This window comes from Macrotis lagotis, chromosome 1 (genome assembly GCF_037893015.1).
Source record: "Macrotis lagotis isolate mMagLag1 chromosome 1, bilby.v1.9.chrom.fasta, whole genome shotgun sequence".
In the NCBI taxonomy this organism is placed as follows: Eukaryota; Metazoa; Chordata; class Mammalia; order Peramelemorphia; family Peramelidae; genus Macrotis; species Macrotis lagotis.
Window position 1 is genome coordinate 735,722,098 of NC_133658.1, and position 16,250 is coordinate 735,738,347.

Here is a 16,250-nt window from a genome sequence, read left to right on the forward strand (position 1 = left end):
ATGCATATAGAGTAAAGATAAAAGGTTGGAGCAAAATATATTTTGCTTCAGCTGAAATGAAAAGAGCAGGAGTAGCAATCCTTATCTCAGACAAAGCAACGGCAAAAGTATATCTCATTGAAAGAGATAAGAGGGGTGGCTAGGTGACTGAGTGAATAGAGCACTGGCCCTGGAGTCAGGAGGACCTGAGTTCAAATCTGGCCTTAGACACTTAATAATTACCTAGCTGTGTGGCCTTGGGCAAGCCACTTAACTCCATTGCCCTGCAAAAAAAAAAGACCCTAAAAAAAAGAGATAAGGAAGGAAACTATATCCTCCCATAAGGTATCATAGACAATGAAGCAGTTTCAATACTAAATGTATATGCATCGAGTGGTACATCCAATTCTTAGAGGAGAAGTTGAATGGGTTACAGGAAAATACAGACAGCAAAACTCTACTGCTGGGAGACCTCAACCTCCCATTCTCAGATTTAGGTAAATCTAACTATAAAGTAAATTATAAAATAGTTTGTTAGAAAACCTATGCATGGTAGACCTTCAGAGAAAAATTGAATGGGGATAGAAAGGAATATGCATTTTCCCCCTGCAGTACATGGCACTTACATAAAAATTGAACATATACTAGGGCACAAAAACCTAATAATCAAATGTAGAAAGGCAGAAATAGTGAATACATCCTTCTCAGATTATAATTAAATAAAAAAAATCACATCAATAATGGGTCAGGGAGACATAGACCTAAAACTAATTGGGAACTAAATAATCTAATTATAAAAAATGAATGGATCAAACAACAAATTATAGAAAGAATAAATGATTTCATCTTCGATAATGACAATAATGAAACAACATACTAAAATTTATTGGATCCAGCCAAGGCAGTTGTCAGGGGATATATTATATCTTTAAATGCTTACATGATTAAATTAGAGAAAGAGGAAATCAATGAACTAAACATGCAAGTAAAAAAAATTAGAGAAAGAAAAATTACCCCCCCATTAAATATCAAATTAGAAATTCTAAAAATTAAAGAGAAATTAATAAAATTGAAAGCAAGAAAATTGTTGAACTAATAAATAAAACCAAGAGTTGGTTTTATGAAAATAATAATAAAATTGATAAACTTCTGGTTAATTTGATTAAAAAGAAGAAGGAAGAAAATCAAATTGCTAGTATCCTAAATGAAAAAGTTGAACTCATCACTAATGAGGTGGAAATTAAAGTAATAATTTGCAATTATTTTGTCCAACTGTATGTCAATAAATTTAATAATCTAAGTGAAATGAATGAGTATTTACAAAAATATAATTTGACCAGGTTAAATGAAGAGGAAATTAAATACGTAAATGACCCTGTCTCAGAAAAAGAAATTCAACAAACCATTATTGAACTTACTAAGAAAAAAAATCTCCAGGGTCAGATGGATTCACAGGTGAATTCTATTAAGCATTTAAAGAACAATTGCTTCCAGTTCTATATAAACTCTTTGGAAAAACAAGTGAAGATGGAACTCTGCCTAACTCTTTCTATGACACCAATATGGTGCTGATACCTAAAGCAGAAAGAGTCAAAACAGAAAAAGAAAATTATAGACCTATCTCCCTGATGAATATAGATGCAAAAATTTCAAATAAAATCTTAGCAAAATGATTACAGCAAGTTATCACTAGGATAATACACTATGACCAAGTAGGATTAATCCCAGGAATGCAGGGTTGGTTCATATTAGAAAAATTGTTGGTATAATTAATTATTTCAATAATGAACCTATCAAAAATCATATGATTATATCAATAGATGCTGAAAAAAAGACTTTGACAAAAATACAGCACCCATCCCTACTAAAAACACTAGAGAGCATAGGAATAAATGGATTGTTCCTTAGAATAATAAGCAGTATCTACCTGAAACCATCAACAAGCATTATTTGCGATGGGGATAGGCTAGAAGCATTCCCAATAAAATCAGGGGTGAAACAAGGATGTTCATTATCGCCACTACTATTCAATATTCAAAGAAATTGAAGGAATTAGAATTGGGAAGGAAGAGACAAAACTCTCACTCTTTGCAGATGACATGATGGTATACCTAAAGAATCCCCCCAAATCATCTAAAAACTACTAGAAACAATTAGTGACTTTAGCAAAGTCACAGGATATAAAGTAAACCATCATAAATCCTTAGCATTTCTATATATGACCAACAAGATACAGCAGAAAGAGCTAGAAAGAGAAATCCCATTCAAAGTAACTTCAGACAATATACAATACTTGGGAGTTTACCTGCCACGGCAGACTCAGAAACTTTATGAAAACAATTACAAAACATTTCTTATACAAATAAAATCAGATTTAAATAATTGGGCAAATATCAACTGATCATAGATAGGCTGAGCTAATATAATAAAAATGACAATTCTACCTAAATTAGACAGCCATGACACAAATCATTTCCAAGTAAACTGCCACCTGGACAATCTCAGGAGCTGGCTTGCTGCCCTTAGAGATAAGGTGCACTGGAGTCCTTGGGAGCTGGATATTCTACCCCACAGCCCAAGGGCACTAGACACAGCTGTGTTTTATCACCTCCTCCCTAACATACCCCCTTATCCTGTAACACAAGATACTGAACTTACCCTGCTTGTGAACTCTCTCATTCCTTCATTATCCTTTGTTCTACCCCAGAGGACCTAATGGTATATATATGTAATAGCTAAGCAGTAATAAAATTGAGCTGGAGGCATAAGGCTGTAGTGGTTTGACTCCTTATTCTCAGCTCCCCTCTGGGAGGGAGGTTGCTGCTGTGGGCCCCAAGATGAAGCAAGCCACAACAAATGGTACCAAAACCTGGGAAATGGTGTGGCTCCTTGTTCTTCCAGTGAGAGTGTGGGGAAACCCACAGTTCCACTACTGGCAAAGAGAGCAGGGAAGAGAGATGCATCCTAACCTATGGGTAAAAGAATGGGGAGGGATAAGTGCCTATCTGGGGGTGGCCTGTACTTCAGGGGTATTCAGCAGGAACAGCATGGTAATGAAGAGTTGGTGAAGAGACAAGTGTTCTCTGGGGTTAAAGTCCATTGCTCTTTTTGCTAAGGTGAGGAGCTCATCCTGGGGCACTGTGGGAGGTTGGGGAAATTGCCTCCTCCCCCTCCATCCTCTAAACATTGGGTCTCATCTATTGTTGTTTAGTGACATTCTCTGCATCTCTTTGGTGAGGGCTTCGAGTCGTGGGGCGTCATCTCGAGAGACAGGCTGGATCAGACAGTCAGGAATCCACAGAGGGGCAGTGCAATCTGTGGTAAAAACACAAGCAAACCCTCTCTCTTGTGTTAGAATAGGGTCAGGTCCCCTCCATTTGTTAGAAATAGGATCCTTCCAGTGAACCATGGGTCAAGGTGTGGCCGGGAAAAAAGGTCCCCCAGTGTTTAAGGGCGGGGGGAAACCCTTCATAATCAAAAGTCAGAAAGTTCATAGTAAAGAGGCCCTGTGCAGGGCAATTTTCGGGCTACCCCAGTTGTGGGCATTGTAATCCTTTTGGTTTAGGAGAGTGTTCTTCAATGTGCTGTGAGTCTGTTCAATAATTGCCTGACCTTGTGGGTTGTGAGGGATTCCTGTGATATGCTTAATTCTCCACTGGAAACAAAATGTGGCAAAGGGGGAGGAAGTAAAGCAGGGGCCATTATCTGTTTTTATAGTATGAGGGACCCCTAGGGTGCAGAAGGTGGCCATCAAAGCAGTTGATAACTGCTCTGGAAGTTTCAGAAGTCATGGCTTCAGCAAAAAGAAAGAGGAAAAAATGTCAATACAAGTAAATATGTATTTGTGCCGGCCAAAATGCACAAAATTAGTTGCATCAGCCTGCCACAAAGAGTTGGTTCAGAGCCTGCAAGGGTTGACTCCTGTCTTAGTGAGTGGGCCGAGGGGTAAAAAGGGTGCACACTTACTGCACTGCAGAGAGAGGTGTTTGCATGCCTCAATGGTTAAATCAGGGTAAAGATGGTGAAGGGATGCCGGGGACAAATGAAACCTGTGGTGGAGCTCCTTTGCCTGCTGTAAGGGGTCAGAGGGGGTAGTTAACAAGAAAAGATTGTCCATGAGACTGTTGCCTGTAGACAAAGGGCCTGGCAGCCCAGTATGTGAGAGTATGTGGGAGAGGAACCACAGTGCTGCTCTGCTGTGTAGTAGTGACTGGCAGGAATGCATATGAGCAGAGATGAGGTCCATGTCTTCTGGGGGCAGGGATGCAAAGGGGAAGCTAGAAAGTGTCTGAACAGTGTAAGCACTCTCACTGAAAATGTTGATGGGATTGGAGGGGAAGTGGGCAAGGACCAAGGCTAGGGCTTGCAGTTCTCCCCATTGTACAGACTAGGTGTGAGGGCTCTTGTGAGTGAATAAAACAGATCCATTACTGTAGATTACATAGCCCAGGTGCTTTCTGTTTGTGTCTGCAAAGGATACATAAGCCTGTGGAATGGGTCGGGGGGAGGGAAATGAGAAGGGGAGTGTGCTGACAAGGAGTGCTGAAATCCCCTTGAGGAGAAGGGAGGGTGGGCAATGGTTATCAATAGACCCTGCAAAGATCTTTCATCTGACAGGTATCCATGAAGTTGTTAGCTGCTGCTGAGGGGGCGGGGGCGGGGGGGGGGGGAGAATCTTGATGTTTTGGGGGAGGCTGGATCCAGCCGTCTTCCCAAGGCAACTCCGGGTAGAGACAAGGAGGCTTTTGGGGGGGGGGGGGGGGTTTGTCTGGCGGAGGATCCGGGAAGGGCTTAGGAGGAGGGGGGTGAGTGAATTTCTCATCAGTTTGAGTCACCTCATTGCAGACCTCAGTGAGGTGGCACAGGCTCTCTGCTCTGGCCTTTTCTTCATCTAAAGCTGCCTGTAAAATATCTTGAGGTTTTTCCTCTCTCCATGAAAGGCAGGCACATATTGCAGTGACAAAAGGATAGAAGGGCAGTGGGGGAGAAAAGTCACCACAGACCTCAGCTCTGTGGGCAAGTGTCAAAACATGCCCCCAAATATCAGGATCCAGGATGTGGCCAGCTTCCATCCAGGGGGCTAAAACAAAAAACCGCCTGGAATGTTATCTTACATTCTTTTTCAGAGCATTTCAGGTGACGGGAACTTAGGAGTTGTTTAAGAACCCATACTTGGGTATCTTGGGAAGAAGGGGAAAGATTCCCCATTAGGATAAGGGACTACAGGGGGCTCTAGAAGCTGTGGGGCCGCTAGGCTGAGGGGACAGGCAGAGACTGGTCAGTATGGGGCACTTACCTTGGCCAGCAAGGATGAGTGTGAATTCCTGAAGCATCCTTCAAAATGGGGGGATCCCGAGTTTTGGTACCATTTTTTTTTTGTGGCTTGCTTCACCTTGGGGCCCACAGCAGCAACCTCCCTCCCAGAGGGGAGCTGAGAATAAGGAGTCAAACCATTACTGCCTTATGCCTCCAGCTCAGTTTTATTACTGCTTAGCTATTACATATATACTGTTAGGTCTTCTGGGGTAGAACAAAGGATAATGAGGGAATGGGGGAGTTCACAAGCAGGGTAAGTTCAGTATTTTGTGTTAAGGGAGTATGTTAGGGAGGAGGTGATAAAATACAGCTGTGTCTAGTGCCCTTGGGCTGTGGGGTAGAATATCCAGCTCCCAAGGACTACAATGCACCTTATCTCTAAAGGCAGCAAGCCAGCTCCTGAGATTGTCCAGGTGGTGGTTTATTTGGAAATGATTTGTGTCATGGCTGTTAGAATAGCCTGTGTTCCCACAAAAAGGGTAAAAACATCACCTGTACAAAAATATTCATAGCAGCCCTGTTTGTGGTGGCAAAAAAATGGAAATTGAGTGAATGTCCATGTATTGGGGAATGGCTGAACTAATTGTGATTTATGTTTGTTATGGAACACTATTGTTCTATTAGAAACCAGGAGAGATGGGAATTCAGAGAAGCCTGGAAGGATTTGCATGAACTGATGCTGAGAGAGATGAGCAGAACCAGAAAAACATTGTACACCATAGCAGCAACATGGGGGTGATAACCAACCTTAATGGACTCGCTCATTCAATCAGGGACAAATTGGGGTATCTGCAATGGAGAATACCATCTGTATACAGAGAAAGAATTGTGAAGTTTGAACAAAGACCAAAGACTATTACCTTTAATTTAAAAAAACCCACTATCTTATTATGTAATTTTGCTATCTTTTATATTTTATTTTTTTTCCTTACACATACGATTTCTCTCTCTCAACACATTCAACTTAGATCATAGCATGGAAACGATGTAAAGACTAACATAGTGCCTTCTCCAGGAGGTGGGAGAGGGAAGCAAGATTAGGGGGAAAATTGTAAAATTCAAAAGTAAATAAATAAATTAAAAAAAATTTAAAATAAAACCAAAAACCCCAACAAAAATGCTAACTGTATATAACAGAAAAAAATTCATTGGTCCATTAAAACTTTCTGGTATATAATAAAGGCTAAACTATGAAGTAGTCAAAAGTATGCTTAATATCCAGGTCATATTAGAACATGATGGAGAATTGAAAAATATCTGTCAAAATCTCATGGACTCAATACCTCTCATATAAAATTAATGATTACAGAAAAAGAAGAAATTATGTACCAAAAAATTTTAAGGCTGTGAATAATTATAAGGTTTTTAAAATAACATCAATACATTTAATTCTTTTGCTTTTATGTTAATTTAATACATCACTGTATTTGTATTTGTTTATGCCTACAGTTTGTTAGCTGCTTCTGCAGTTTAAAGTTAATAATTGCTACCCTTAAAATAGTCAAATATTTGATTTGTTTTTTCTTCTCATCCACCTCCTTACTTTTCTTTGATTTTTAAGTATTTTATTTATTCTAAAAACATATTCTCTTCAAAAGTTTTGTACCAAAAGGATTTTAGAGAAAGGAGGAGTATACTAGTATATTAAAACACTAATACAACTAACTCATTGATGTGGTTAGTTTCATCTTTTTCAATACTAATGAAAAAGAAATCGGTCAAATTATGTTGTATTGACCTGTTTCTTTTTTGGATCAGTGATTCCATTGGTGTGGGTATTCCCTCCATTGGTGTATATCACAGCCCATCTGCACTTTCTAAGAGACACATGTTTGTGTAGACCAATAAATCCTCTCAGTTGAGGGATGGGGAGTCCAGACAGTGTGCAGGGGGCCTTCCTCTTCATCTCTTAACCATTGTAGAGGAAATGCCAGTTATTTATGGATTGTGTCCACTGCTGCTCATGAGACTTGCCCACTTTCTCTTTTGGTCCTGTTTGATATCTTTCATGCCTATATATCCCAGCTTGTAGACACTCTTATAAGACACTCCATTGACTTTTCGGTGATGCATAATTTTGGTTCTTTGAAAATTGCAGTATTTTGTATTTCACAGCTGTATATCATCATGATATTAAAAACATGGAGTTCTGTTTTATAGAGAAGTTGGCAAGTGAAAGCATGGTGTAGTTTTAGCAAATATAGTTCAGCCCCACTACATTCTTCTTCCAACTCAATTTTTGACTTAGTTCATTGTAGATTTATAGTATCTAATCAGGATATAGGTTTTAACAGACTAGTTTGATAGGCATTTTTCATCCATTTTTTTCCTTCTGTAGACAGGTCAAACTTCAGAGTGTTTATATATCTCACAGAGGAGCTTCTGCAGTGTTCTGATGAGATATGATGCAAAGTTATAATGTCATGCATAAATAGAAAAATGTGGAGGATCTCACTCTGTAGGGTTATCATTTGTATTCCATGTTAGGTATCCTCAATTACAATGCAATTACAATACAATTACAAATAAACACATTTTTGAGTATTTATTGAATATATATTTTCCTGTCATACCTTATTTGATATAAATAATCAGAGTATTATTAATCAAAACTGCTATGTATTATTCAAGTAATCTTTTTCTTAACATAAACATGAAAAAACCATGTGGGAAGAGTAACTCCAAGTCTGAATTTTACTCTATTAAATAAAATTCATTACAATCAATTTACAATAAGTACCTTGAGATCTGTATTTTTTCATTTAGTTATGTAAAGAAATTTTTTTTAATGAAAGTCTTCCTTCTTATATTTTCCACCAAGATATCCTATATGCATTTGTAAAAGATTTGCATAATTGATATGAGAAAGTAGACTTATGGGAGCCTATAGACTTCTCAGAATTGAGTTTTCCAAAAACTTATAATTGAGGGAAATGCTAAATTTCAGGTAGACATTGATGAAACAAACATATTTTTTTCCATCTAAGTTTGTGACCCATTGAAATCTATAGGTTAAGTACACTAATTCTATAGAGTAGATTTTTAAAAATTCAAATGCAGAATTTTGTATTTATCTCTACTAAAATTTATCCTTTTTATTCTGGCTAACTAGAGGAATAGTGGACAGAGTCCTGGGTCTGGAATCTGTCAGACCAAAGTTCAAATCTAACCTCAGATACTTACTAGCTGCACAAACCAGCTCAAGTTACTTAACCTCTGTTTGTCTCAGTTTCCTCAATTATAAAATGGGAATAACTATACCATCTATCTTGTACAATTCTAACGATCAAATAAGATATTATTTGTAAAGCACTTCATATGACATCTGGCACATAGTAGATGTTATGTGAAGGTTTATTCCCTTTCCCTTTCTGCTCATTGATATTCTGGCCTATTGAGGTCTTTTTGAACACAGATTATGAAGTACATGATCTATTCTTTTCAGATCTTTGTCGTAGCTGTTCTTTTATATCCTGTCCTCTCCCAAGTCTGTGCATTGGTTCTATCTGAAGCACATTCCTTCTGTATCCATGTCTATGGAATTCTTTCTCTTACTTCTCAATGATCTAGCTTGGTTGCTATCTTCTCAGTGAAACTCCCCCCACCCCAGTTGAAGGTGCTGTGTCTATCCTTATAGCTATAACATGAACAATGACCATATCCCACTAAAACTATCTGAGCAGATGGGCTAAACCAGGTTGGGAGAAACCAACAAGCCTCAAACTCATCAGTAAGTTGGGGAGATGTCTATGAAGGCATGTGAAGACTTCCCCTGCAGAATGGGTGGATGAGAACAATTTGTTCCAATGGTCATGAAAGTAGCTGAAGCAGGTTCTGTGAATCACCTAAGAGTTTGTTATGTATTTAAAGACACCTAGGTCATACAGTGCCAGGGATGTGCAGTGAGAGGGCAGCAGGTGAGACAGAGCTGAACCTGAGCTTAGTGTATATACCAGGTATATGGTCTCAACCCTTCATAATCAGAAGTGAGGTTCAGCTCTGCCTCGTCTGCCATCCCTTCATCCCAAGTTCCTATTGGGCCATCATCAGTCATTTTGTCTTGTCACTGGACTTCTATGACTGTGGATTAACGAGGTTGATAACTTTGCAGAACTCTATCTCACTTAAATATAATTCACATACAAGTCAGAATATTACCCTATGATGTCATTGGTCTTCATCAAAAAAGGAGGATGAACTAAGTCATCTGTCCTCATATTACAGCTCTTTATTTAGAGCATTCTTTTACTCTATGGCACATTCTCCCTTATATAATACTAATTTTTCCAAAATTTCTTTTTTATTATGAACTTGACAGATATGAACAAATATGTTTGTATATACATAGCAGTATACAAAAAAGAATATACAAAGAAGAATAGAGCAAGATTGTATAAGGATCTGTATCTCCATTATGTTTCAGTTTTTTCTTTTCTTTTTTTTCTAATTTAAGACCAGCAGAACTAACACTACTTGTCTGTGTCCTCTTTTGAATTTTCTTTTGCAATTTTGAATGAATTTATCGTATTTATTTTTGCATGCTTTAACTTATTAACACTTTTGATGTTGGGCAGCCTCTCTTCCTGTTAGTTTATCAGCTCCTCAAGGGTAGGAACTGAGTTGCTTTTCATTACTGAATGCCTAGCACTATGCATTATAAAGCATTTTTAAAGGTGCTTAGTAAATGTTTGTTGACCTTAATGACATTGTTTAATATCATCAAACTTGATGAAACCCTGGTTGCCCTCTATTGTCTAGTTAAATTCTTTCTCCCAAAGGAACTAAACCAATAGTTTCATCTTCAAAGAAATTGTTTCATTTTTTAAAAATATCTAAAGCTGTCCCCATTTGTAAATCATCCACATGAACAACTTACCCACCCACAAATCTGTGAGCCTCAGCCAAGCTTATAGAAGCTTTACCTTTTAATTGGGTTTTTGTTTCTCAGTAATATGACCATTTGGAACAGATGGTTGCAATTGCCTATAATAGACAGCTGAACCCATCAATTAACACCAGTAGTCTTTGGCAGGGTATTCAAACATCTTGCTGTGTGTTACTGAAAAAAGTGAATACTTCAACATCAAAATGCTATAGTAGGTGTTCCGTAAAAGCTGGTGATGGTTTAAAATTTGAACCACAATGTGAAATCAATGCAGCCAACTCCCAGTGCCCAGAGAGGAAATCAAAAGAATAATTTTGTTTGGCAGTTCTTCCAACTCAGGAAATGTTACTAAGGACATGGGGAAATAGGCTAAGCTGAATTAATAATCTATTCAATAATGATTACAGTTGCAAATGAACATATTTTGCTTGTGTTTTATCAGGGAATTTAACCTCTGAGGTCATAATGAATGAATAAATGAAAGAGCATTCTAAAGCTTTATCTTTGTGCCAAGTCTTAAAGATACAGATTCAGAAATAAGACAATCACATCTCCCAAGAAGGTTATACTCTTTAGAAGATAGCATCTCTACATGTTATAAGTGGTGTCTAGGAAAGAGAATGTCTGGTGAGTTATAGGGATGATGAATTAATAAAGGAACTGGGGATATATGATAGCAATATGGCCAGGTGGATAGGATATGAAGCTTATCTGGTCCAGTGACCTAGGCTAGTTCACTCATTCATTCATTCATCCACCAACCTAGTCTCAGTCAGTCCTTCCCTTCTCATTAGAAAAACAACCAATTTAGAGGACAAATCAAGGAGAGAGAATATAAGAATTGTTGGATTATTGAAACTTATGATAAAATAAAGACTCTGGATAGAGTATTACAAGAAATTATTAAGAAAAATTGCCCTGAAGTTTTGGAACAAGAAGAAATAATTAAGTAGAAATAGGAAAAAAAAAATATTACCATTGACCACCAGAAAGAGATTCCAAGAGAAAATCTCCAAGAGAAAAAAAAATTCCAAGAGAAAAAAGAGAATTTCATAGCCAGGTTTCAAAACTCCCAGGTTAAAGAGAAAATATTGCAAGCAACAAGGAAAAAAACAATTTAAATACTGCAAAAATAGTCAGAATTTACAAAACATAGCATCCATGCTAAAAGACCATAGGTCTTGGAACATTATATTTCTTTTCTTTTTTTGTTTACTTAATAGTATTTTTCAGTTAAATGTAAATATAGTTTTTGACATTCACTTTTGTAAGATTTTGAGTTCCAAATTTTTCTCTCTCCTTTCCTCTCTTTGCTCCCTGCTCCCCAAGACATTAAGCATTGGAAATTGAAGATTCTTTCTCTGGATGTGGATGACATTTTCTTTCAGAAGTCTTTTGGAGTTGTCTTGTATCATTGTATTTTTGAGAAGGACAATGTCCATCATAATTGATAATCACAGTGTTGCTGTTACTGTGTATAAGGTTCTCCTGGTTTTGCTCACTTCACTCAGCATCAGGTGATGTAACTCTTTCCAGGTTTTTTTGAAATTCTACTCATTGTATATATTTCATTACATTCATATACCACAACTTGTTCAGCTATTCCCCAGTTCAATTTCAAATTCTTTGCCACCACAAATTTAAAGACATTTAGCCTCCTCCCTTTTCTACATCTCTCTATTCATACTGCCCTCATTGCCTTCAGTCCTTTCCTATCAAAAGTGACCTGGACCAAAAAAGCCTGGATTATAAATGGCAAACCATTCCCATTAGGCTTATTAACAAGTAACCTTTCTTTATTGACTTTGCTTTACCTGATGAGAACCAAGCTAGGACTAGACTGTTGTATCAGTAAATATTGCTATAAATATTTTTGTATATGTGGATCCTTTTCCCTTTTTTATGCTGTTTTTGGAATATACATCTAGTGGTAGTACTATTGTATCAAAGGGTATGGGCACAGTTCAAAATCATTCTCCAGAATGGTTGGATCAGTTCACAACTCCACCATTAATATTTCAATTTTCCTGCATCTTCTTCAACATTTATCATTTTCCTTTTCCATCATATCAGCCAATCTTTATGGGTATTCTTCAGAGTTTTTTTAAGTTGCATTTCTCTAATCAAAAGTGATCGAGCAGTATATTTCAAAGAACAAAAGAGTAGGGGTGCATGCAAGAATAACTTATTCAGAAAAGCTGAGTCTTAATCCTGAATGAAAAAAAAACAAAAAATAAAAGACTTTCAGGTATTTATAACAAAAAGATCAGTCCTTCCTCCCTTCTGAGTCCAACAGGCAAATGAATATTCATCTCCACCTATAGTGGAGACTCTTTTCTATTCTCCCCTCCCCCCCTTTCATCTTCTTGTGTAAAAGTTTTCCTCCAACACTGTCTATTTTAGGGATCCCTCAGAATTCCTGTTTTACTCAACTCAATGAAGATTATATATGCATCTCCCCTTAGTATATCATTGCCTCTCTAGGGACCTGAGAAGGGAAAAAAAGGATAAGAAAATTATCCTAGACTCATCTAGCAAGAAAAGGAATCAAATGCCCTTTGGTGAATCATTAAGGCCTGAGAGCAGTTTAAGAAGAAGGAAATTTTGTGAGCATTTAATACATGTCAAAAAATGTTAAATGCACTGGTCATGTTTTGGGGAAGAGAAAAAACAACTTAAAAAAGGCTTAGTTGAATTCTCCAAGGAGCTGATAGTATAATAAATACACTATAACAGGCAATGTTAGGAAATATGTTGAATACAAAACAGAATTTTAGGAAGCCTGAGAAAGGAAGATCATTACTCACAGGAGTTATTAGGGAATTTGCAGAATTACAAACCTTCAGAGTTGTAAAGGGCCAAAGAAGTCATTGGGGCAACCTCATGGTGCAAAGAAACAGCTCCTTCTGCCCTCAGCCCAGCATTCAGTTTCCATATGGAGACCTTCAGTGACTTCATGTGGAGACTCCTTCCAAGGCAGTCCATTCTACTTTGGGGTAACTCTAATGATTGGGAAACATCCTTTCAACCCATCAGAATCTATAATTATGATCTCTATAATTTCTACTGTAAATTCCTTGAAGGCAGGATTGTATTTTGCCTTTCTTTGTGTCCCTGGCACACTGTAGGTGTTTAATAAATACTTGTTTCTTTTGGGCCTCTAGATGGGGAAAAGTATGTTCTCTTTAGTTGAAAAAGCATTTCTAGGAAGAGACATGACATAAGTAAGACCAAATGAATTGTAATTTCTTTTTTTAAAAATAAGCTTTGATGGTTGTCTTTTGTTTTGTTTTGACATCACCATAATTTTTCCCATAGTCTCCTCTTCACTCTCCCAGAGAGGAAACCTCCTTAACAAATGGTGATTTATTTATTTTTTGTTTTTGTGTAAGGCAATGGGATTGAGTGACTTGCCCAAGGTCACACAGTCAGGTAATTATTAAATGTCTGAGGTCGAATTTAAGCTCAGGCTCTCCCGACTCCAGGGCCAGAGCTCTGTCCCCTGCACCACTTAACTTCCCCAAAGAGTGATTTTTAAAGACATAAATGAAAAAGAAGAAAAAAAAACCAGCAAACTGATTCATTCATTGAAAAAATCTGAAACTGTGATTAATGAGTAACACCTGTAGGCCCCAACTCTACCAATGGGATGGATTGAAGGTTTCCCCTCATATCTCTTTTTGCAGCCTTCTCCAGAATTTTGCAGTATTTGCTTTTGTGAGTTTGACTGCTTTTTCCATTTACATTATTATAATCATTGTGTATATTATTGTCTTAGCTGAAGTATAATTTTAAAAGGAAGGAGATAGGAGGAAAAACAATGCTCAAATTTAAAGACATTTACCCTCCTCCCTTTTCTACATCTCTCTATTCACCCTGCCCTCATTGCCTTCAGTCCTTTCCCATCAAAAGTGACCTGGGCCAAAAGAGCCTGGATTATAAATGGCCACGCCATTCCCATTAGGCTTATTAACAAGCCACCTTTCTTAATTGACTTTGCTTTAGATGATGAAAGCCAAGAGAGGACCAGACTGCTGTAGGTATCAGTAACAAATGTTGTGTTAAATCTCCAAAGGGAATTTTCTGTTTATTTTGCTTGTTCATTCATGCATGCCTCCAGATAGACCCATCTCCTCTCTATCTTCCCTATGGACCATACTCATTACAGCATCTGTCTCTTTGTCTCAGTTCCTTTGTGCTCTTGTGATCTTTTCTTCTCTACCTGACTCAATATTGTCCTTACTTGAAAGCTCAGCATAAGTCCCTGAAATTGCTATAAAACCTTTTTTGCAATATCCCACTCAACAAGCATTTTTTTAAACAATCTTTTACTAGGACAGCTAGGTGGTGTGGTGGATAGAGCATGGGCCTTGGAGTCAGGAGGACCTGAGTTCAAATCAGACCTCAAACACTTAATTGCCTAGCTGTGTGGCCTTGGGCAAGCCACTTAACCCCATTGCCTTGCAAAAACTTAAAAAAAAAGTCTATTACAGTCAATATATGCAAGACATTATATTAGGTACTTGGGATATAAAAACAAAGAAGCTTATAGTCTACTACAGCAATAAAATGTATTCATAGAAAAGTAAATACATGATTACTTGAAGAGGTAGAATATACAAATGGGTGAGGGTCCCAGAGAAAGTTTATTGTCACAGAGGATTCTAAGTGATTCCCAAAAGAAGTCAAGCACTCTGAACAAAGATGAGGAAGAGCCATATGCCCCAGTTGGAGACAGCTTGTACAAAGTTAGTGAGGCAGGAGATATGGTGGGCCAAGTTTGAAGAACAAGTTGGTCAGTTTGAAACATAGAGGACTTAAAGGTTGGCATACAATAAGCTTGTAAAAAAAAAGTATTTGGAGCCTAATTTTGAAAGGCTTTAGATGCAGAGTTTGTTTTTTTAACACAGGGACAAAAAGGAGTCATTTACAGTTACTGAGCAAGATTATTGTGTGAAAAGGTGGAATGATTAGAGAAGGGAGAAGGAAGTCAATAAGGAGATTATTGCAATAATCTAGGTAAGAGGTAATGAGGGCTTCCTTCAATCACCCCCCCCCTTATAGATCTTCAGACCCTCCCTGGTTCTTCAACATCTGACAGAGTATGCTCTGATCTCCCAAACCTAAAAAAGTCTTCACCAGTAGAAGTCCTATTTCCTGCCCTCCAATCACTGGCAAAATTTTTGGGAAAATTGTCTTCTTCCAATGTTTTGCCTTCTACTCCACTGTCTCCTCCATCCTGTACTCAGATGGTTGATGTTTTGAACTTAAGCATTGAACTTATATTTTTATTAACATTCATCTTACTAGATCTGGACTAATGTTTTTATCTATCAAGATCCTTTTAAATATTGCCTCTGCCATCCAAAATGTTGGCTATTCCTGCTGGCTTTCTTCAGCTATAAATTTTATGAATATTCCATCTATACCCTCTTCCAAGTCAGAGATTAAACAAAGTGAAATAACTCAGGGTCAAGACCAAAGCCCTGGGGTACTCCAACAGAGACTTGCTTCCTGGATTTGGAGCCAAAGGACCTACTTTTGAATTTCAGCTTTACCACATGCTATTTATGTGATCTTGGGCAAATCAGTTAACTTCTCTGATTCTGAATATATTCAGTGAGGTAGTTGGAACACATAATTTTCTGGCTTTAACTCTGTGTTCCTATATTAACATGAACCTATCAATGACTTTTATTTGGCTCCAGTCATTCATCTAGTTCTAAATTCATCTAATATCTAGTTCATATTTCTTTTTCTTGTTCATAAGTATAGCATTATAGACTTAGTCAAATGTTTTACTAAAATTGAAGTATACTCTAACTATGGTTATCTTCTTCTCTTTCAGTATAGTATCCCTGACAAAAAGAGGAAATGAGCCTAATCATATCCTTTTCCTGTTGAAGCCATGCTTGTTCCTCTTAGTGATCACTGTCTTCATCTCTAAATGTTTACAAACTATTCAGTTAATAGCATTCTAGAATTTTGCCATGGATTAATGTCAACTTGCTGGTCTAGAGTTTGAACATTGCATTCTCTTTCATTTTCTGAAAATTGAGCAACATTTGCC